Source organism: Antechinus flavipes, chromosome 1, assembly GCF_016432865.1.
Source record: "Antechinus flavipes isolate AdamAnt ecotype Samford, QLD, Australia chromosome 1, AdamAnt_v2, whole genome shotgun sequence".
Taxonomy (NCBI): domain Eukaryota; kingdom Metazoa; phylum Chordata; class Mammalia; order Dasyuromorphia; family Dasyuridae; genus Antechinus; species Antechinus flavipes.
In genome coordinates this window covers 664827464-664849843 of record NC_067398.1, presented here as the reverse complement: position 1 = coordinate 664849843, position 22380 = coordinate 664827464, and the positions used below count along the sequence as shown (strand labels likewise).

At 36.8% G+C, this 22380-nt stretch overlaps 1 protein-coding gene across 1 annotated transcript in view; it reads right to left on the bottom strand.

The window, feature by feature from the left end:
- LOC127548270 (olfactory receptor 7A10-like) overlaps positions 1–22380 on the bottom strand; it is a 51226-nt gene that overhangs the window by 26269 nt on the left and 2577 nt on the right. The window lies entirely within an intron of this gene.

Below are 22380 nucleotides of genomic sequence, written 5' to 3'. Positions count from 1 at the left end.
GTCTTTAGATGCAGGATTGAACAGGATGGAAGCAGAATCTCCACAAAAGCCTTCTCCCTCCTCTATGGTCAAAGTGTGACTCAGCCGGTCTTACTCCACCCCCTAGTCCCTCCTACAATCCTCTGGATACACCAATCATTGAGCCAGCACAGGATCGTGGGAAGGACCATTTTCCAAGCATTTGCCCATAGAGTATTGTCCAATCAGTAGTTAGCCTCAAGTGCTCGGCAGTCCTGACCTCAGTGCATCAACTCAATAGTTTCAGCCCTCTACATCTCCCGCTTTCTTTTGTTTTAGTCACACCATCTCTGACTTCTCAGGATGCTGAGAGCCCCCAAAAGGAGGTGATGGTGCCCTCCCTGACTTCTCAGAAAAGGAGGTGAAAACATTGAAAAGTAGGTGATGACATCCCTCCCCTCCGACTTCTCAGGAAGGGAAGTGAAAGCACTAAAAAGAAGATGATCATGCCCTCCCCAACATCTCAGGAAGGGAGATGAAAAGCACCAAAGGGAAGTGGGGATTGCTAGTGGGATTCTGGGCTGAAGGCTCTTATTAGAAACAGGTATACACAAACCCATCAGCATGGGAGGTATTACATGAACACATAGCAATAACACAAAGGCTATTAGTGATGACTCTCCCCACAATCAGTGCAAGCTCAATGTGGTGCAACAAACATGAATTGTACATGCAAGTAATGATATAACAAACAATATAAATCAATATGGTATTATAAGAGATTTCCAGAAGTCCTAAAAGGAGGGTATGTAAACAACAGTCACATATACACTTTCTTTAGCATCCAAGAAATAGTCTAAAACCAATCTATTGTCCATTGCTTCACATGTCAGGGAATCCAATGATCCCCACAAATTTTTGAAGTCTTGCAACAGTCTTTTTATGTGTTAGGGAATCCAATGATTCCAGCAGATTTTGAAGTCCTGCAATAGTCTTATCATTTCTCAGAAAATCCAATGATTCCTGAGGGTTTTCAAGTCCTACAACAGTTTTATCATAACTCAGAGAATGCAATGATTTCTGAGGGCTTTATAGTCCTACAAAAATCTTATCATGTCTCAGAGAATCCAATGATTCCTGAGGGTTTTGAAGTCTAATAATTTTTGATGTCCATGTTTCAAACACCATAACTGCCATGCTCTTTCAGTGGTGGGCACAGTCAAGCAGTGGAACCATCCCATCTTTCTTGGATCTTCTCCTTCATTTCAAAGGTCTGCTTTGTCTCTCTCTGATGAACAAGGTGAATATGCCTCGTTGGCACCCATCTGATTCCTTCTCCATCTGTGGAGATACAAGCAAACCCTTTCTCCCAAGCAGTTAACCTATCTGGTCCCTTCCATTCACTACTTTCTGGGTCTCTCCACATCACCTAGTGATTATCTAAAGATAGTGGAGCTGCTCGCACTGGACACTGCCCTTCCAGTGGGTTATAAAACTTGTCTGCTGCAGCCAGTGCATCTTTGTCAAAAATCAAGAAATTAATAGTATAAAGAGCTAGATTTAGAAGTTCTCTAAGGTTACCTGTGGCTCCTCCTTTCTTTTCTTTTTGGAGGAGTGTCTTAATGTCTCTGTTTTTTCTCTTTACTATTGCCTGTCCTTGAGGATTAAAAGATATGCCAGTAGTGTGTAGAATCTTATACTGTGCACAAAAGTGTGCAAACTGTTTAGAAGTATATGCAGGTCTGTTATCTGTTTTTATTGTTTATGGCACACTGATAATCGCAAATGTTTATATAAGGAATTCAGTGACCACTCAGGCTGTCTCTTTTGCTGCTGGCATTGCAAAAATGAATCCTGAAAAAGTGTCTACAACAACATGAATAAAAGACAGATAACCAAAAGATTTATAATGGGTCACATCCATTTGCCAAATTTCATTGGGTCTCAAATCACGATGGTGTTTTCCCTGGAGGCAGTGTAGGAGGATGGAAAGGAAGGCAAGCTATACAGGCTTTTACTATTCTCCTTGCTTCCTCTCTTGTTATTCCAAGTTGCAAATGTAAAGTTTGGGCAGCCTGATGATATTTAAAATGAGATTCTTGGGCTTCTTGTAATAAAGGAGTATTGGTCAACATAGATAGAAGGCTATCTGCCTTTGAATTACCATCAAAAATAGGACCTGGAAGTCCACTATGAGAGTGGACATGCAAGATATAAATCTTACCTGGATGCTTTCTCACTTGCTCTTGAAGTTCCTTGAAGAGTTGATATATATTAGAGGCTAAAAATTTTATCTGGGCTGTGGCAATTCTTTGTACCACACCTCCTGAATAGGCCAAATCAGATATTATATTTATATCTCCTGGATAATAAGTAAGAGCTAGAATGATTGCATAAAATTCATTCTGCTGAGTGGACTGAAAAGGAGTTCTGACTACCCTCTTTATAGTTAAGTTGTGAGAGTATACAGCACAAATATTATGTTTGAATGCATCTGTAAAGATAATTGGTCCTTTAAGAGGAACTTTAGAAACCTTCTCTTCAAGAATCCATCACCAATTATGTAATAGTCTGGTTATCTTTAATGGAGACCCAAGTGCAAAATTTGGAGCCATGGCCAATAAAATTTGCCACTCTGAGATGGTTTTACAGCATACATTAATTTGTGCATTAGTATAAAAGGTGTATATCTTGTCAGGTCTTATCCAAGATAATTGTACTGCTTGCTTAATGGCTTTAACAAAATTCTAGCCTCAAGCACTGGGTAAGGAGTAAGGTTTTGTTGTTGTTGTGCCAGGAGGTTCACCTACTCTATCACACTGTCTCCTTGATGAAGGACTGCTGTGGTTGTCTCTTGTGTAGCAAAAACTGATATTTTCAAGGGTTTTTGAGTGAGTCTTTCAACTACATTGGATAAAGCCAGTTCAACTTTTCTCAAAGCCTCTTGAGCTTCTTTTGTAAGCTGACGTGGTGAGTTTAAAGCATTGTCTTCCCTTAAAATGTCATATAATGGTTGCAATTGATAGGTAGTCAAGCCTAACACTGGTCACAACCATTGGATATCTCCTATCAGTTTCTGAAAGTCATTTAAAGTGTTTAGCTTCTCTGTTCTTTGTAATGACCGTGTATTTAAAATCAGCTGGAGTCAGGAATTCAGGTTAAGGAAAAAATCTTCAATATTTATTGAAGTGAAGAGGTGAATAAAGATTGCAATAGCAATATGGGCAAGAAAGATTGCTATAGCAATATGGGCAGCTGCAACAGGAAACCAGCTAACAGAGAGAGATCTGAGCTGAGCAAACCATTGCAATAGCAATGCCAAAAGTCTCTCCTTACCCTTCCTTTTCCACTCCCCTGCCTCCACCCACCAAAATCGTCATTTCCTATACAACACATCAGGACTTGCACAAAGAGTGGGCAGGGGCCATTTTTTCTCCAAGCTTATATATTAATAGAGTATGGTCCAATTACTATTTAGCCTCATGTGCTTGGAACCTCAGTGCATCAACTCAAGCCTCAGACCATTACATCTCCCCCTTTCTTTTGTTTTAGAACACAAGTGATCATGCCATCCCTGACTCCTCAGGGAGGTCAGAGCCCCCAAGGGGAGGTGATCACACCCTCCCTGACTTCTCAGGAAAGGAGGTGAAAGCACCAAAAAGGAGGTGATCATGACCCCCCTGACTTCTCAGGAAGGGAAGTGAAAGCACTAAAAAGGAGATAATCATTCCCTCCCTGACATCTCAGGAAGGGAGATGAAAAGCACCAAAGGGAAGTGGGGGTTGCTAGCAGGTTTCTGGGCTCAAGGGTCTTATTATGCACAAACCCATCAGCATGGGAAGTATTACACAAGCACATAGCAACAATGCAGAAGCTATTAGTGATGACTCTTCCCACAGTCAGTGCAGGCTTAATGTGGTATAACAAATATGAATTATACACCCAAGTAACGGTATAACAAACAATATAAATCAACATTGTGTTGTAAAAGATTGCCAGAAGTCCTAGAAGGAGAGTATGTAAACAGCAGTCACACATACACCTTCTTCAGCAGCCAGGAGATAGTTCAAAACCAATCTATTGTCCATTGCTTCACATATCAGGGAATCCAGTGATTCCCCCAAGTTTTTGAAGTTCAGCAAAAGTCTTTTTATGCCTTGGGGAATCCAATGATTCCAACAGATTTTGAAGTCCTGTAACAGTCTTATCATTTCTCAGAAAATCCAATGATTCCTGAGGGCTTTCAAGTCTTATGTCTCAAAGAATCCAATGATTCCTGAGGAATTTAAAGTCCTACAACAATCTAATATCTCAAAGAATCCAATGATTTCTGAGGGTTTTGAAGTCCAATGATTTTCTATGTCCATGAGTCAAATGCCACAACTGCCACATTCTTTCAATGGTGAGCACAATCAGCAGCAGAACCACCCGATGTTTCTTGGGTCTTCTCCTTTGTTTCAAGGGTCTGCTCTGTCTCTCTGCAATGGACAAGGCGAATACGGCTTGTTGGCACCCATCTGATTACTTCTCCACCTGTAGAGATACAAGCAAACCCTCTTCCCCAAGCAGTTAGCCTATCTGGTCCCTTCCATTCACCATTTTCTGGGTCTCTCCACATCACCTGGCAATTATTTAAAGATAGTGGAGCTCCTCGCACTGGACACTGCCCTTCTGGTGGGTTATAAAACCTGTCTGCCGGAGCCAGTGCATCTTTGTCAAAAATCAAGAAGTTAATAGTATAAAGTGCTAGATTTAGTAGTTCTCTAGGGTTACCTGTAGCTCCCCCTTTCTTTTGTTTTAGGGGCAGCATTTTAATCTCTCTGTTTCTCCTCTCTACTATTGCCTGTCCTTGAGGATTAAAGGGTATGCCAGTGGTGTGTAAAATCTTATACTGTGCACAAAAGTGTGCAAAATGTTTGGAGGTGTATGCAGGACCATTGTCTGTTTTTATTGCTTGTGGCACACTCATAATGGCAAATGCTTGCATGAGGAATTCAGTGACCACTTGGGCTGTCTCTTTTGCTGCTGGTATGGCAAAAGTGAATCCTGAAAAGGTGTCTACCACAACATGGATAAAAGACAGACGACCGAAAGATTTATAATGGGTCACATCCATTTGCCAGATTTCATTGGGTCTCAAACCACGAGGGTTCTTCCCTGGAGGCAGTGTAGGAGCGTGGAAAGGAAGGCAAGCTGTACAGCTTTTTACTATGCTCCTAGCTTCCTCTTTTGTTATCCCAAATTGTAAATGCAAAGCTTGAGCAGCCTGATGGTATTTAGAATGGGATTCCCGGGCCTCCTGAAATAAAGGTGTACTGGCTAACATAGTTAAAAGGCTATCTGCCTTTGAATTCCCATCAAAAATAGGACCTGGGAGTCCACTATGTGAGTGGACATGCAAGATATAAATCTTACCTGGATGTTTTCTCATTTGCTACTGAAGTTTTTTAAAGAGCTGATATATATTAGAAGATGCAAATTTTATTTGGGCTGTGGCAATTCTTTATACCACACCTACTGAATAGGCTGAATCAGATATTATATTTATGTCTCCTGGATAATAAGTGAGAGCTAACATGATTGCATATAATTCGTTCTGCTGAGTGGACTGAAAAGGAGTTCTGACTACTCTATAGTTAAGTCATGAGAGTATACAGCACAAATATTGTGTTTGGATGCATCTGTAAAGATAGTTGGTCCTTTAAGAGGAACTTTAGAAACTTTTTCTTCAAGAATCCATCGCCAATTATGTAAAAGTCTGGTTATCTTTAATGGAGACCCATGTGTAAAATTTGGAGCCATGGCTAATAAAATTTGCCACTCTGGGATGGTTTCACAGCATACATTAATTTGTGCATTTGTATAGAAAGTATATATCTTGTCAGGTCTTGTCCCAGATAATTGTACTGCTCGCTTAATTGCCTTTAACAAAATTCTAGCCACAAGCACTGGGTAAGGAGTAAGCTTTGTTCTGGTTGTGCCGGGAGGTTCACCTACTCTATCATACTGTCTCCTGATGAAGGACTGCTGTGGGTGCCTCTGGTGTGGCAAAAACTGATATTTCCAAGGGTTTTTGAGTGACTCTTTCAACCACATTGGATAAAGCCAGTTCAACTTCTCTCAAAGCCTCTTGAGCTTCTTTTGTAAGCTAGCATGGTGAATTTAAAGCACTGTCTCCCCTTAAAATATCATATAATGGTTGTAACTAGTAGGTAGTCAAGCCTAACACTAGTCACATCCATTGAATATCTCCTATCAATTTCTGAAAATCATTTAAGGTGTTTAGCTTTTCTGTTCTTAAGGACAGTTTTTGTACTGTAAGTACCTTAGGGTATACTTCATATCCTAAATATTGAAAAGGAGCATGTCTTTGAATTTTTTCTTCAGCTATGTACAATTTGTAGTATCTTAGTGTTTCTATGGTCTTTTGTAGATATGCTTCTAACATTTGTTCCTCAGGTGCACATCCCAATATATCATCCATATAATGTAATAGCATAACTTTTGGAAATGCTTTTCTTATTGGAGCAAGAGCAGCAGCAAACATACATTTGACACATAGTAGGGCTGTTTTTCATCCCCTTTGGCAAAACTATCCATTCATATATTTTATAAGGCTCAGCTAAGTTAATGCTGGGCACTGAAAAGACAAATCTTTTCGTATCCTCCTTATCTAGAGGGATAGAATAGAAACAATCCTTAATGTCTATAACCCAAAGAGGCCATTCTCTAGATGCAGGGGTCCTCAAACTTTTTAAATAGGGGGCCATTTCACTGTCCCTCAGACTGATGGAGGGCTGGACTGTAGTAAAAACAAAAACTTTGTTTTGTGGGTCTTTAAATAAAGAAACTTCATAGCCCTGGGTGAAGGGAATAAATGTCCTCAGCTGCTGCATCTGGCCCATGGCCTATAGTTGGAGGACTCGTGCTCTAGACAATTGAGTAAGAGATGGAAGCCCAAGCTGAAGAGTTCCCATAGTTTCTATCTGTTTATTTACCTTTCTTAAATCAGTCAGCATCCTCCATTTTCCAGATTTCTTTCTTACAACAAATCCCTGGGAATTCCAAGGACTTAGAGAAGGTTGTAAGTGTTCTTGGTCAAGTTGCTCCTGTACTATATCTAATAAGGCCTGAATTTTATTGCTACCTAAGGGCCACTGTTCTATCCATACTGGTGTATAAGTTTTCCATTGAATAGGAACAGGTGAAAGTGTTGGCAGGCCTTCAACAGCAGCCCTGCCTAAAAAACCGAGGTACTCATTTTTAATCCTAATTGTTGTAAAATATCTCTTCCCCACAGATTGATGGGGATTTTTTCAACTATAAAAAGAGTTAAAACTCTTGTTTCACCTTCAAATATCCATCTCTAATTTCAGCTGCTATTGATCCTCCTACACCAGACACATAGGTGTTTGCCTTATTCTTTGGCCAATAACTGGGCCAGTTGGCACCTCTAATGACTGTACAATCTGCACCAGTGTCTACCAATCCTTTTAATTGTATGCCATTTAGATAGATAGTGAGGATAGGTCGGTCAGCTATCACAGCTACTGTCCAGTATATTCCTGGAATTTGTTGCTTGGAGTCAGAATCTGGGCAACTATCACCAGATTGCTTATTAGGAGTCTATATCAGTGAACCTGATGCTACTCTTTCTCCTGGTTGATAAGTCACACATTGTCTACCTGTATTAGTGACTGGGATATTATTTACACATTCCCCAGTTTCCCACATCAGTGTACGGATGAACACTGTTTTGTAAGTACTCTCAGGAGGTGAAATGGTCAAGCCTACTGTGCCTGGAGGCAAGGGATTCATAGGCTGGAGAGGAACAGATTTTACCTCTCCAAGGGGTATCACAGTTGTCCCAGCTGCATACAACTTTATTCTTTCCAATTATAATCCCCTTCTCCCTTCATATGGCTTCCTGGCTGATTGGTCCTGTCTGGTTACTGGACTTCTAGGCACTCCCTGGGTGTACCATTGGCTGTCATCATGCCCCAAGTGTTTTTGGCCTGGGGCCCTGGAGCTGGGCCCCTCATCCCAATCTGGTTTAGGTGGGATTGAAGCTGATCTGTGAGAGTGAGAATCACCACGCCCTTCACCACACCCTTCATCCTCATTTAACTCCCCATGCCCTCTGGTGATACTGCTTTTAATCCCTCCTTTATCCTCCCCATTTTCCTCATACTGCCTCATCTGGCCATTCTGAAATTTTTTCTTTTTTCTATAACTTTTCTATGACTTTTTAAGGCCAATTATATTATGTTGTATATCTATCTATCTATCTATCTATCTATCTATCTACATGCATAGATAGATAGATAGATAGATAGATATACACAAATATACATACATATATATATATATATATATATATAATATATATATATATATATATAGTGTTTCTTTGGAAAGTGACTTGGAACCATTATCATAATATTCACATAGTTGATCTCTTATAAGTTTCCAATTATTTACGCTTATCTCTTCTTCCTCAAAGAACCAAGGGAACATACGGTCCAATGTATCCAGGAATCCATCAATCTGCATACAAGTCATAAATAAGTTCTTTCTCTTTATCAGTCTGAGTATGCTTCTTGCAGATCTCCTTTGGGGTGGGGTTGGGGTTGGGAGTGGGGATGGGGCTGGAATTGGGGGAGAATCTTTTCCTAATATCTGCCCCATTGCAGCTAGAAGATGTTAAGTTCCCTGTTTATCTATTAAAATACTCACCTTATTTCCTGGTCACTGGACACTTCTTCAGTGAAGTTAGGGTCCTTGGGCCCCACGCTTGGGTGCCAAATGTGACTACCATGCTAGCACTCCAGATACCTCAGAATCAGCTGGAGTCAGGATAAGCAAAAGTCTTTAGTCTTTATTCTTGGTCTTACAGGCAGGATTGAACAGGATGGAAGCAGAATCTCCACAACCACCTTCTCCCTCATTTACTACCAAGGCGTGACTCTGGCCACTCTTACTCCACCCCCTAGTCCCTCCTACAATCCTCTGTATACACCAATCATTGAGCCAGCACAAGATAGTGGGAAGGACCATTTTCCAAGCATATGCCCATAGAGCATTGTCCAATCAGTAGTTAGCCTCAAGTGCTTGGCAGTCCTGACTTCAGTGCATTGACTCAATTGTTTAGCCCTCTACAAAGTTCCATCTCCTTATTGCCTAAGCAAATGGCCAATATGAAAGGCTGTAGTAAAAAAATTGGTTGGATTTCCTTGGATTACTGAACTACTGAGAACAACCAAATCTGTTATAGGTGATTATCATACAATCTTGCTGTTGTAGTGTACAATGTTTTCCTGTTCTGTTTGTTTCATTCAGCGTCAGTTCATGTAAATGTTTGCAGAGCCTTTAAAAAGCAGCCTGTTCATCATTTTTATAGAATAATAATGTTCCAATACTTTCATATAACATGGCTTTTTTTAACCATTCCCCCAATGATGGGTGTTTACTCATTTTCTTATTCTTTGACAGCTCAAGAAGAACTGCTATAAACATTTATATATATATTGGTCCTATTCCATTTTTAATGATTTATTTGGGATACAGAACCGGTAGTGGCTTTGTTGGATCAAAGGATATGCACAGTTTAATTGTCCTGTGGATATAGTTTCATATTACTCTGCAGAATGGTTGGATCATTTCACAACTCCACCAACAATGCATTAGTGTCCCAGTTTTTTCACATCCCTTCCAATATTTATCATTGCATTTTCCTGTTATCTTAGCCATTCTGAAATGATATCTCAGAGTTGTTTTAATTTGCATTTCTCTAATCAAGAATGATTTAGAGAATTTTGTCATATGACTATAGATTGCTTCAATTTCTTCATCTGAAAATTATCTGTCCTTTGACCATTTATCAATTGGGAAATTCTAGCCTTCTTTTTATTTTTAGTAAATCTCTCTATATTTTACTAATGAGGTCTTTATCAAAAACACTGGCTGTGAAAGTTTTTTCCCATTTTTATGCTTCACTTTTTTTATTATAGCTTTTTATATACAAAATATATGTATGGGTAATTTTTCAACATTGACCCTTGCAAAAACTTCTGTTTCAACTTTTCTTTTCCTTCCCTCCACCTCCTCCTCTAAATGGTAGGTAGTCCCATACATATTAAATAAGTTAAGTGTATGTTAAATACAGTATATGTATACATATTTATATCTTAACATGTTGCACAAGAAAGATTGGATTTAGAAAGAAGGTAAAAATAACCTGAAAAGAAAAAACAAAAATTTATGCTTCACTTTTTTTTTTTTTTTTGGTGGTTGGTTATGCATTCTTTTTCATTATTTATTTATTTTATTATTATTATATATGCATAGGTAATTTTTCAGCATTGATAGTTGCAAATCCTTTTGTTCCAACTTTTTTCCTCCTTCCCCTCACCTCTTCCCCCAGATGGCAGATTGACCAATACATATTAAATATGTTAAAGAATAAGTTAAATACAATATATGTATACAAACATTTTTTTGCTGTATAAAAAGAGTCAGACTTTGAAATAGTGTACAATTAGCCTGTGAAGGAAATAAAAAATGCAGGTAGACAAAAATAGAAGGATTGGGAATTCTATGTAGTGGTTTATAGTCATCTCCCAGAGTTCTTTTCCTGGGTATAGCTGGTTCAGTTCATTACTGATCTATTGGAACTGATTTGGTTCATCTCATTGTTGAAGAGGGCCATGTCCATCAGAATTGATCATCATATAGTATTGTTGTTGAAGTATATAATGATCTACTGATCCTACTCATTTCACTCAGCATCAGTTCAAGTAAGTCTCTCCAGGCCTTTCTGAAATCATCCTGCTGGTCATTTCTTACAGAACGATAATATTCCTTAATATTCATATACCAAAATCTATTCAGTCATTATCCAATTGATGGGCATTTTCCCATTAGTTTTCTTGGCATTCTTGATTTTTTATTCTTTCAGAAGTATTTTGTTATTATTTTTTCTAGTTCTGTAGAATATTTTTGGCAGTTTGATTTGTATGGCACTGAACAAGTAGACCAATTTAGGCAGAATTTTAATTTTTATTATATTAACTCAGCTTATCCATAAGCAATTGATATTTTTCTAATTGTTTAGATCTGATTGTTGATTTGTGTGAGTACTGTTTTGTAATTGTGTTCATATAGTTCTCAGGTTTGTATTGGCAGGCAGACACCCAGATATTTTATTTAGTTTACAGTTATTTAAAATGGAATTTCTCTTTCTATCTCTTACCAATGGGATATAGCAATAATATATAGAAATGCTGATAATTTTGTGGGTTTATTTTATTTTCTGCAACTTTCCTAAAGCTGTTGATTGTTTGAAATAGGGTGTTGGATGACTTCCTAGGATTTAGGAGTATATCATCATATCATCTGCAAAGACTGATTGTTTTATTTTTCATTGCCTATTCTAATTCCTTTAATTCTTCTTCTTTTCAACAGAACACTGTTGAAGAACATTGGAGATAATCACCACCTGTTTTTATTTGGAATGTTTCTAACTTCTCCCTATCACTAATAAATGCTCACTAGTGGCTTTTACACTAGTAAAAAGTCTTTTACTATGATAAGAGAGCATATAAGCTTGGACAAACTCAGAGAGATTCAGAGATGCAGAGAAGACAAGAGAACTGGAGGCAGGACCTTAAGCTCTCAGAAGGAAGGAGAGAGAAATTCATTTTCACCTTTAGTCAGGCTTCTGGGGGCAAACCTGTCCTCCTGTATTTCACTGAAACCAAGGCTAGTCTGAAAGGCTCTCCAGAAAGCTTTTAACTATTTTGGGTTATACCATTTTCCCTAAGAACTGCTTTGGTTGCATCCCATTGGATGCAATTCTAATTGGATGCAAATTCTAATAATTTATGATTTAGAGAAAATCTAAGATAAGAAAGAATAAAAATCAATTTTAGATAGACTAACCAATTGTAGATCGATAAGGAACTAATTCTAAAGAATCATAAATTATTAGAATAATGGAAATTGTTTTTAAAAATTTTATTTCTCCACTTACATGTAAAGGTAACATTTTTTGATTATACATGTACATTTTTTACATATTTCTTTATGAATCATGTTGGGAAAGACAAATCAGGACAGAAGGGGAAAAACTACAAAAGGAAAAATAAAAATCCAGAAAAAAAAAGAGAGAGAACAAAGCATATGTTGATTTATCTTCAGTTTCCATAGTTCCCTCTCTGGATGTGGGTGGTGTTTTCCATCCAAAGATTTTCGCATTGCCTTGGATCATTGAACCACTGAGAAGAACCATGTTTGTCAAATTCGATTATCACACAATCTTGCTGTTACAGTATACAATGTTTTCCTTTTCTCCTTGTTTCATTCAGCTTCAGTTCATGTAAATCTTCCCAGAACCTTTGCAAATCAGCCTATTCATTTTGTATAGAACAATAATTTTCCATTACTTTCATATACTTTCATAACTTATTTAGCCATTCTCATATTGATAGGCATTTACTTATTTCCCTATGCTTTGCCAGCACAAAAAGAGCTGCTTTAAACATTTTTATATATGTTGGTCCTTTTCAATTTTTAACGATTTCTTTGGCATAAAGAACTAGTAAATGGCACTGTTGTGTTATTGCGCTTTGAGTATAGTTTCATATTGCTTTACAGAATGGTTTGCTCATTTCACAACTCCACCAACAATGCATCAGTGTCCCAATTTTTTCACACCCCCTCCAACATTTATCATTGTATTTTCTGGATACCTTAGCCATTCTGAGGTGGTATCTCAGAATTGTTTTAATTTGCACTTCTCTAATAAAGAGTGATTTAGAATATTTTATGATATGATTATAAATGGCTTTAATTTGTTTATCTGAAAATTGTATATTCATATTCTTGATGATTTATCAATTGGGGAATGACTTGTATTTTTCTAATTTTGAGTACAGGTACTATTTTTATGGACATTTAAAGGCAGATTGCCTTCTAACCAAGTTAGGTAATATTCTTTATTTCAAGCAGCCTAAGAATCTCATTCTAAATATCACCAGGCTGCACAGTTCCAAACTGCTCTCCAGAATGGTTGGATCTGTTCACAGTTCCACCAACAATGTATCAGTGTCCCAGTTTTCCCACATCCCCTCCAACATTCGTCATTATCTTTTCCTGTCATCTTGGTCAATCTGACATGTGTATAGTGGTATCTCAAAGTTGTCTTGCTTCCCTTCTATTCTTGTCTGCATTAGTTTTGTTTGAACAAAAACTTTTTAACTTAATATAATCAAAATTATCTATTTTATGATCTGTAGTTCTTCTTTGGCCACAAATTCCTTCCTCCTCCACAAATCTGAGAGGTTAACTATCCTATGTTCTTCTAATTTGTTTATAGTATCATTCTTTTTTTTTTAAATAACTTTTTATTGACAGAACCCATGCCAGGGTAATTTTTTACAGCATTATCCCTTGCACTCACTTCTGTTCCGATTTTTCCCCTCCCTCCCTTCACCCCTTCCCCCAGATGGCAAGCAGTCCTTTACATGTTAAATAGGTTACAGTATATCCTAGATACAATATATGTGTGCAGAATCGAACAGTTTTCTTGTTGCATAGGGAGAATTGGATTCAGAAGGTATAAATAACCCGGGAAGAAAAACAAAAATGCAAGCAGTTTATATTCATTTCCCAGTGTTCTTTCTTTGGGTGTAGCTGCTTCTGTCCATCCTTGATCAATTGAAATTGGATTAGCTCTCTTTATCGAAGAGATCCACTTCCATCAGAATACATCCTCAAACAGTATCGTTGTTGAGGTATATAATGATCTCCTGGTTCTGCTCATTTACTTAGCATCAGTTCATGTAAGTCTCACCAGTCCTCTCTGTATTCATCCTGCTGGTCATTCCTTACAGAACAATAATATTCCATAATATTCATATACCACAATTTACCCAACCATTCTCCAATTGATGGGCATCCATTCATTTTCCAGCTTCTAGCTACTACAAACAGGGCTGCCACAAACATTTTGGCACATACAGGTCCCTTTCCCTTCTTTAGTATCTCTTTGGGGGATAAGCCCAATAGAAACACTTCTGGATCAAAGGGTATGCATAGTTTGGTAACTTTTTGAGCATAGTTCCAAATTGCTCTCCAGAATGGCTGGATGTGTTCACAATTCCACCAACAATGTATCAGTGTTCCTGTTTTCCCACATCCCCTCCAACATTCCTCATTATCTTTCCCTGTCATTCTAGCCAATCTGACAGGTGTGTAGTGATATCTCAGAGTTGTCTTACTTTGCATTTCTCTGATTAATAATGATTTGGAGCATATTTTCATATGTCTATAAATAGTTTCAATTTCTTTGTCTGAGAATTGTCTGTTCATATCCTTTGAGCATTTATCAATTGGAGAATGGCTTGATTTCTTATAAATTAGAGTCAATTCTCTATATATTTTGCCTTTATCAGAACCTTTGACTGTAAAAATGGTTTCCCAGTTTATTGTTTCCCTTCTAATCTTGTCTGCATTTGTTTTGTTTGTACAAAAACATTTCAATTTGATATAACCAAAATTTTCTATTTTGTGGTCAATAGTGGTCTCTAGTTCTTCTTTGGTCATAAATTCCTCCCTCTTCCACAGGTCTGAGAAGTAAACTATCCAATGCTCTTCCAATTTATTTATAATCTCATTCTTTATGCCTAGGTCATGGACCCATTTTGACCTTATCTTGGTGTTCAATGTTAAGTGTGGGTCAATGCCTAGTTTCTGCCATACTAATTTCCAATTTTCCCAGCAATTTTTGTCAAATAATGCATTCTTATCCCCAAAACTGGGATCTTTGGGTTTGTCAAACATATAGTATCATTCTTTATGTCTAGATCATGAACCCATTTCGTCCTAATCTTGATATATGGTCTTAGGTGTGGGTCTGTGCCTATTTTCTGCCATATTAGTTTCCAGTTTTCCCAGCAGTTTTTGTCAGATAATGAATTTTCATCTCAAAAGGTGGGGCTTTTTGTTTGTCATATATTAGATTGTTATAGCCATTGGCTCTTTTGTTCTATGAGCCTAACCTATTCCATTGATTAACTAGCTAATCTATTTCTTAGCTAGTACCAAAAGGTTTTGATGACTGCAGCTATATAATACTGTTTTAGATTTGGTACAGCTAGGCCATCTTCATTTGCTTTTCTTTTCATTAATTCCTTTGAAATTCTTGACCTTTTGTTCATGCAGATGAATTTTGTTATTTTTTCTAGTTCAGTAAAATAGTTTCTTGGGAGTTTGATTGGTATAACACTAAATAATTAAATTAGTTTAGGGAGTATTGTCATCTTTATTATATTTGCTCAACCTATCCAAGACAACTAGATATTTTTCCAATTGTTTAGATCTGATTTTATTTGTGTGGAAAGTGTTTTGTAGTTTTGTTTATATAGCTTCTGACTTTCCTTGGCAGACAAATTCCCAAATATTTTATATCAACACAGTTATTTTATTTTTTTATGTAGCTTTTTTTTTACAAGTTATATGCATGGATAATTTTACAGTATTGACAATTGCCAAGCCTTTTGTTTCAATTTTTCCCCTCCTTCCCCTCATGGCAGGTTGACCAATACATGTTAAATATGTTAAAGTATAAATTAAATACAATATAAGTATACATTTCCAAACAGTTATTTTGCTGTACAAAAAGAATAGGACTTTGAAATAGTGTACAATTAACTTGTGAAGGAAATAAAAAATGCAGGTGGACAAAAATATAGGGATTGGGAATTCTATGTAATGGTTCATAGCCATTTCCCAGAGTTCTTTCGCTGCGTGTAGTTGGTTCTATTCATTACTGCTCTATTCGAACTGATTTGGTTCATCTCATTGCTGAAGATGGCCACGTCCATCAGAATTGATCATCATATAGTATTGTTATTGAAGTATATAATGATCTCCTGATCCTGCTCATTTTGACACATACAGGTCCTTTTCCTTCTTTAATATCTCTTTGGGATATAAGCTCAGTAGAAACACTGCTGGATCAAAGGATATACACAGTTTGATAATTTTTTGGGCATAGTTCCAAATTGCTCTCCAGAATGGCTGGATGTATTCACAATTCCACCAATAATGTATTAGTGTCCCTGTTTTCCCATATCCCCTCCAACATTCCACATTATCTTTCCCTGTCATTCTAGCCAATCTGACAGGTTTGTGTCCTCTCTGCCATCTTGGCTTCACCTCAGGCATATTTTTTTGAAGCCATATATATATTCCAATACTGGATTTTTGCTCTGTCAAGTATCAGCAACCTAGAAGAACAAAATTCCCTCCTTATATTAGTACCTCTAATTTACATCATTTGTTGGCCTTTGTACATTTCTGAATAGATATCTAAGGAAAGGAATGTTACTGTTTCTTTTCTTTAAAATGTTACCAATGTAGACAAACATAATAAGGGAAGCAGTAAAATGGGATTTTTTTTGTTGCATCCAAGGGTTCTGCTAAAGACCTCATTTCTAAATATATAGACAATTGAGTCAAATTTATAAGAATAAAAGCCATCTTCAATTAATAAATGGTCAATGAATATAAACTGATAATTTTTAGAAGAAGAAATTAAAACCATTTCTAGTCATATGAAAAATGCTCTAAATCACTATTGATTAAAGAAATGCAAATTAAAACAATGCTGAGATACTATTACACATCTCTCAGATTGGCTAAAATGGCAGAAAAAATAATGAGGAAGGTAAAGGGGATGTAGGAAAAATGGGCCACTGATACATTTCTGGTGGAGTTGAGTGTGGCTTATGAAATTTTAACCCCTAGTGATTGGAAATCTATAGCAAGGACATGTTTAGAACCTGGACAAAACTTGTTGTGGCTTTCAGAATATAGTGAACTATGTAGAATACAAACCCAATGAAATAGGCAAACTGGAGTTAATATACAAATCACCTTTGACCAATTAGCAGGTAAAGGTCAGTATGCAGACACTTTAGCACAGATTAACTACCCTTTAATAGCATATGAGCTGCTACTGCTGCTATAAAAGCATGTGGCACCCTCCCAGGAAAAGATCAAGGGGAACCCTTCATGAAAATAGAGCAAGGTGTAAATGAACCTTTTGCTGATTTTGTGGGATGTCTGCAAACAGCTGTCATAAGAACCCATTAGTGAAAATTCAGCAACAGGAGTAATGATTAAACAACTTGCTAGAGAAAACGCTAATGAGGTTAGTAAAAGAATTATTCTTCTTACACAAAGATGCTCCTTCAGAGGACATCATAAGATGCTGTGCCACAGTGGGCACAAATGTCTTTTATACCCAGGCTATGATGCAGAACATGGGAAGATAGGGTACCTCTTGGCAAGGAACTTCCAGAGAGACTCATCAATGTCTTCAGTGTGATGAAGTAGGACATCTGAAAGCTCAATGTAGGCATAGAGATAGAGTGAGAAAACAGGGTGAGAGAATAAAACCCAAAACCCTGTGTCCAAAATGCAACAAGGGCTTCCAATGGGCCTCAGAATGTAGATTGACTCAGGGAAATGAGAGGTGGGGCCCAGCTCTGAGATCTCAAACAAAAACCAGTTGGGGCATGATGGCAGCTGAATTTACACTCAGAGAGTCTTTAGAAGTTCAGGATTCTGATATGATCAACCAGCAGAGAAGCAATCAGATGGGAGAAAGGGATTACAATTGGGGAAAATACAGGCTTTTTAACCTGACAGAAGGGCAGTGTCCAGTGCAAGCAGCTCCAATGTAATTGCCAGGTGATGAAGAAAGATCTAGAAAGTGATAAATGAAAGAGACTAGATAGGTTAACTGCTTGGGAGAAAGGGTTTACTTGTATCTCTACAGATGGAAAGGAATTAGACGGGTGCCAACAAACTGTAGTTGCCTTGTCCATCAGAGAGAGATAGAAAAAGAGAAAAAAATCTCAAAACAAAGGAGAAGACATAAAAGACATCTGACACTGAAAGAGCATGGCTGATAATGAGACTGTTACAGAACTTCAAAATCTGCAGGAATCATTGGATTCCCTAACACAAGATGAGACTGTCACAGAACTTCAAAACTTGCTGGAATCATTAGATTCCCAGATACATAAAGTAATGGACAATAGATTGGATTTGCACTATTTCTAGGACTTATGGATATGTATAATTCCTCATGTTGACTCATGTTATTTGTTACATCACTACTAGCCTGTGTTATAGTGCTATATGCTTATGTAATAACTTCCATGTTGATGGATTTATGTATACCTGTTTCAAGTGAGACCCCTCAGAAACTCGCTAATGTGGTTTGATTCCCCATTTTCCTTTGTTTTTCATTTCCCTTCCTAAGACATCAAGGAGGATGTGATCACCTCCTTTTATGGTGTTTTCACTCCTTTTTGAAGAATCAGGAAAAGTGTGATCACCTCCTATTTCGGAGTTCTCATCTCCTTGAGAAATCAGGGAGGTCATGACTACCTTATGTTCTAAAACAAAAGAAAGCGGAAGATGTTATGAGCCAGAACTCTGAAACAAGAATTTTTACAAGGTGTTAAGTCAATGGAATTAATAAATTCAATGGTTATCTAGTTTAGCATGGTGCTTAATAGTTCTCTAAATTCAGCATGATTGATTTAATCTTACAACAAATAATGGTTTCCTTGTGATATAATGATTGATTTATACTCAGTGTAGAGCATATAAGCTGGGACTCAGATTCAGAGCCAGATTCATTCAGAGCCAGAGAAAACAAGCAGACTGGAGGTGCAAGCTCAAGCCCTCAAACTTAGATAGATTCATTCCATCTTCATCAGCCTCTTGGTGGCTGGCCTGGCCTTCTGCACTTGCCCCACTGAGACAAAGGCTGGTCTGAATGATTCTCCAGAAAGCTGTCCAGCCCCAGGCAAGGAAACTAGGTTGTTAAGGAGATAATGAAGGATTTGGACTTTAACACCTAGCTATTCTTGTGGTGATCACTCTACTGAAAGGAAGGCTGCTCCAGGGACCTCAAGAAAACCAAACAAAGAACCTTACAGTTGTGAACTGACCCAACCATTCTGGAAAATAATATGGAATTATGCTCAAAAGGCTATCAAACTGTGCATACCCTTTGATCCAGCAGGATCTCTACTGGGTTTATATCCCAAAGACATTATAAAAAAAGGGAAAGGACCCATATGTTCAAAAATGTTTGTTGCACTGGAAAGAAGAAACTGGAAAATGGGTGGAATTTAGAGAATGACTGAATAAGTTATGGCATGTGAATATTATGGAGTATCATTATTCTATAAGAAACTATAAGCAAGATGATTTCAGAAAGGCCTAAAGAGACATACATAGATAGATGCTAAGTCAAGTGAGCAAAATGAGGGGAATATGGCACACAGCAACCACAAGATTATATGATAATCAATTCTGATGGACATATCTCTTTTCAATAGCAAAATGACTAAAGCCAATTCCAATTGTCTTTTTTCCTCCTGTTTCTTTTTTTTTTTTAATTATAGCTTTTTATTTACAAGATATATGCATGGGCAATTTTTTCCACATTGACAATTCCAAAACCTTTTGTTCCAATTTTTCCCCTCCTTCCCTGTACCCCAATTGTCTTATGATGGAGAGAGTCATCTGGTCCCAGAGAGATAACTGTGGGAACTGAGTGTGTATTACAAATAGCATTTTCACTCTTTTTATTGTTGTTTGATTGATTTTTGTTTTATTTATCCTTTTTTCCCTTTTTGATCTGATTTTTCTTGTGCTGTATGATAATTATGGGAATATATGGAGAGAAGAATTGCACATGTTTAACATATATTGGTTTATTATTATCTATACATGGGGGTAAGGGTAAGGGGAAAAAATTGGAACATAAAATGAATGTTGAAAACTATGTATACGTTTTGAAAATGAAGAGCTTTAAAATATATTTACTTTTCTCTAATTACATGTTAAAATCATTTCTAAACATGCTTTTTAAAATTTTGAGGTCCATATTCTATCCCTTCCTCTGTCTCACCTCACTTCTCCAAGAAACAATGAGCAATCTGATATAATTTATATTTGTGCAATTATAGTTTTATTCTTTCTTAAGAGAGTTAATTCAAGACTATTTCAATTACTATTCTTATATTGTGAAAACTTTTTGTCCTATTTGTCTTTCTGGTTATATTTATAGGCATACCATTTATTTTCCTTCTTATTTTTTTCTGAGAATAATACTAATAACTTTGAGTTCCAGGGAGGAATATTGTGACTCAATCTAATGAAAACTTTTCTCACAGCTAAAACAGTTTGCCTAACAATGGGAATGGACACTTTGTTAAGTAAAATGTTTCCAGTAATTGAAAGAGTTCAAGCTAAAGAGTGAATGATCACTTTTTTAAAGTGATATTTTACATCTAGAGATGATTATTTCATGCTTAAGAAGCTGTATTAGAGAACCTCCAATAATTCTTCTGTGATTTGGAGATTCTTAAGAAAAAGAAAGAGGACCATAATTAAGTTACTTCACATCAAATATTCTTTAAATGATCACAATGTCCCAGGTATTGGGTTATGAGCTTTGCATGCAAAAACAAATATTAACTAATCTCTACTCTATTCTACATTATGGCAGCAAAATTTCAAGATACACACATAAATACATAAATGAGATATATACAGTAAGTTTGTTGGGACTGAGGGAAATACTAATAATTGGGGAAATCAGATATTCTTATTGAAGTGGCACTCAAAGGCAATGATGAATGTAGTTAGGTAATCCAAAATAGAGTGGTGAATATGGTCTCGCCTCTGTTTCATGCATGAGAAACAGATTGTGTGATTAATGGCTCTAAAGAGAAAAGGGAACATTGTTAAAAGTAGGTGATTTTGATTGGAATACAGAGTATGATGGGGCAATGGTGTGAAATCAGCCCAGGAACATAGCATTTAGATTTTGAAAAGTTTTAAAAATCACAGGAGATGAAATTTTATCCTAAGTGTAAGAGGGAGCCAGCAAAACAATTTAAATAAATTGTGGCATAAGCAAATCAATGTTTGAGTGTAATGAAAATAAAGATGATCATGAAAGCAAAAGGACTTTCCAGAGTTGTACTTTTTCAAGGTCCCATTGGCATCTTACTGTCTCAGTGTTGACCTTAATTACTCAAAGTATGTCAGCAGAGCTTTAGTTCTACCAGTTCTGACTTAATAAACAGACTTCACTTATGCTATCAGGCAAAGCAGAAAGAGGCTCATCCTGACAGAATTGGCCACCATACCTCAGTGTCTGATAATGAACATTTACTAAGGCACAGAGAAATTACCACCTAGACTCCCAATGATGAAATTCCATATCAGTTTCCTCCGAGTTCTTCTTTCTTTCCTGTAGTTATGTAGCATTTCATAGTTTAAAAAGAACTTATATATTAAATATTTTATTTCACATACAAAAAAAGTTAGGTAGTCAGGTCAGGTCTTCCAAATTCCATTTTAGAAATGAAGAAACTGAGAGAGAAAGATATCATGTAATTTTTCCAAGAGCACACACTCATAGTGATTGGATGAGGATAAAATCCTAGCCTCATGTTTCTATATTCAGCATTTTTAAGTTAGAAAATATCTTAGGAAATAGGTTGTGTTTAACTAGATGGCATTGTGATGGAAATTCCAGAAATTGAGGAAATGAGGGAAAAGTTCAAAATAATTTATAATCAATAAGAGCAGAGTGAGCAAGTAATGTAATAACTATCAGATTGATCCGTCAACATTTATTAAGCTTTCTTCTATCTGAGTCACTATGCTAAGCCTTGAATATATGAATCAAAAAATAACCTTTGACCTCAAGGATCACATGATCTAATAAGAGAGCCAACTTATAACAAATATATATATATATATAAAAACCATATAAAAGATTAATAAAGCTTAGTAATAATTAATAAATTAAGTAAATAAACATCAACAATGGTTAATACATTTATAAAGGGAAGGGACTAGACTTAAGACAGGTTAGAAAAGGCTCCCAGTAAAACAAGACATATTTTTAAAATTTGGAACTTAAAAAGAAGCAAAAAATGTCCACACATGGAGCTAAATAGAAAGAACATTACAGACAAGTCGGACAGCTTGATAAAATGCCAAGAACCAAGAAATAGAGTGTCTTATTCATGGAACAGCAAAGTGTCTAGTGTCATCTAAGCCAAGAGTATGTGGTAGGCAGTAAAGTATTAGAAGACTGGAAAGGTAAAGGGGAGCTAGATTGTGTAGTAATTTGAATGTTAAAGGGAGGGTTTGACTCTATAGGCAATAGGGAGGTACTTGTATTCAGTGGGAGAAGCAGGACAAATTGAGACCTGCACTTTAAGAAAATCATGGAAGCAGCTAAATAGAAGACAAATTTGACTGAAAAATCCAAGATCACCGCTTCCCAATATTTACCCCAAAAGCACCAGTATC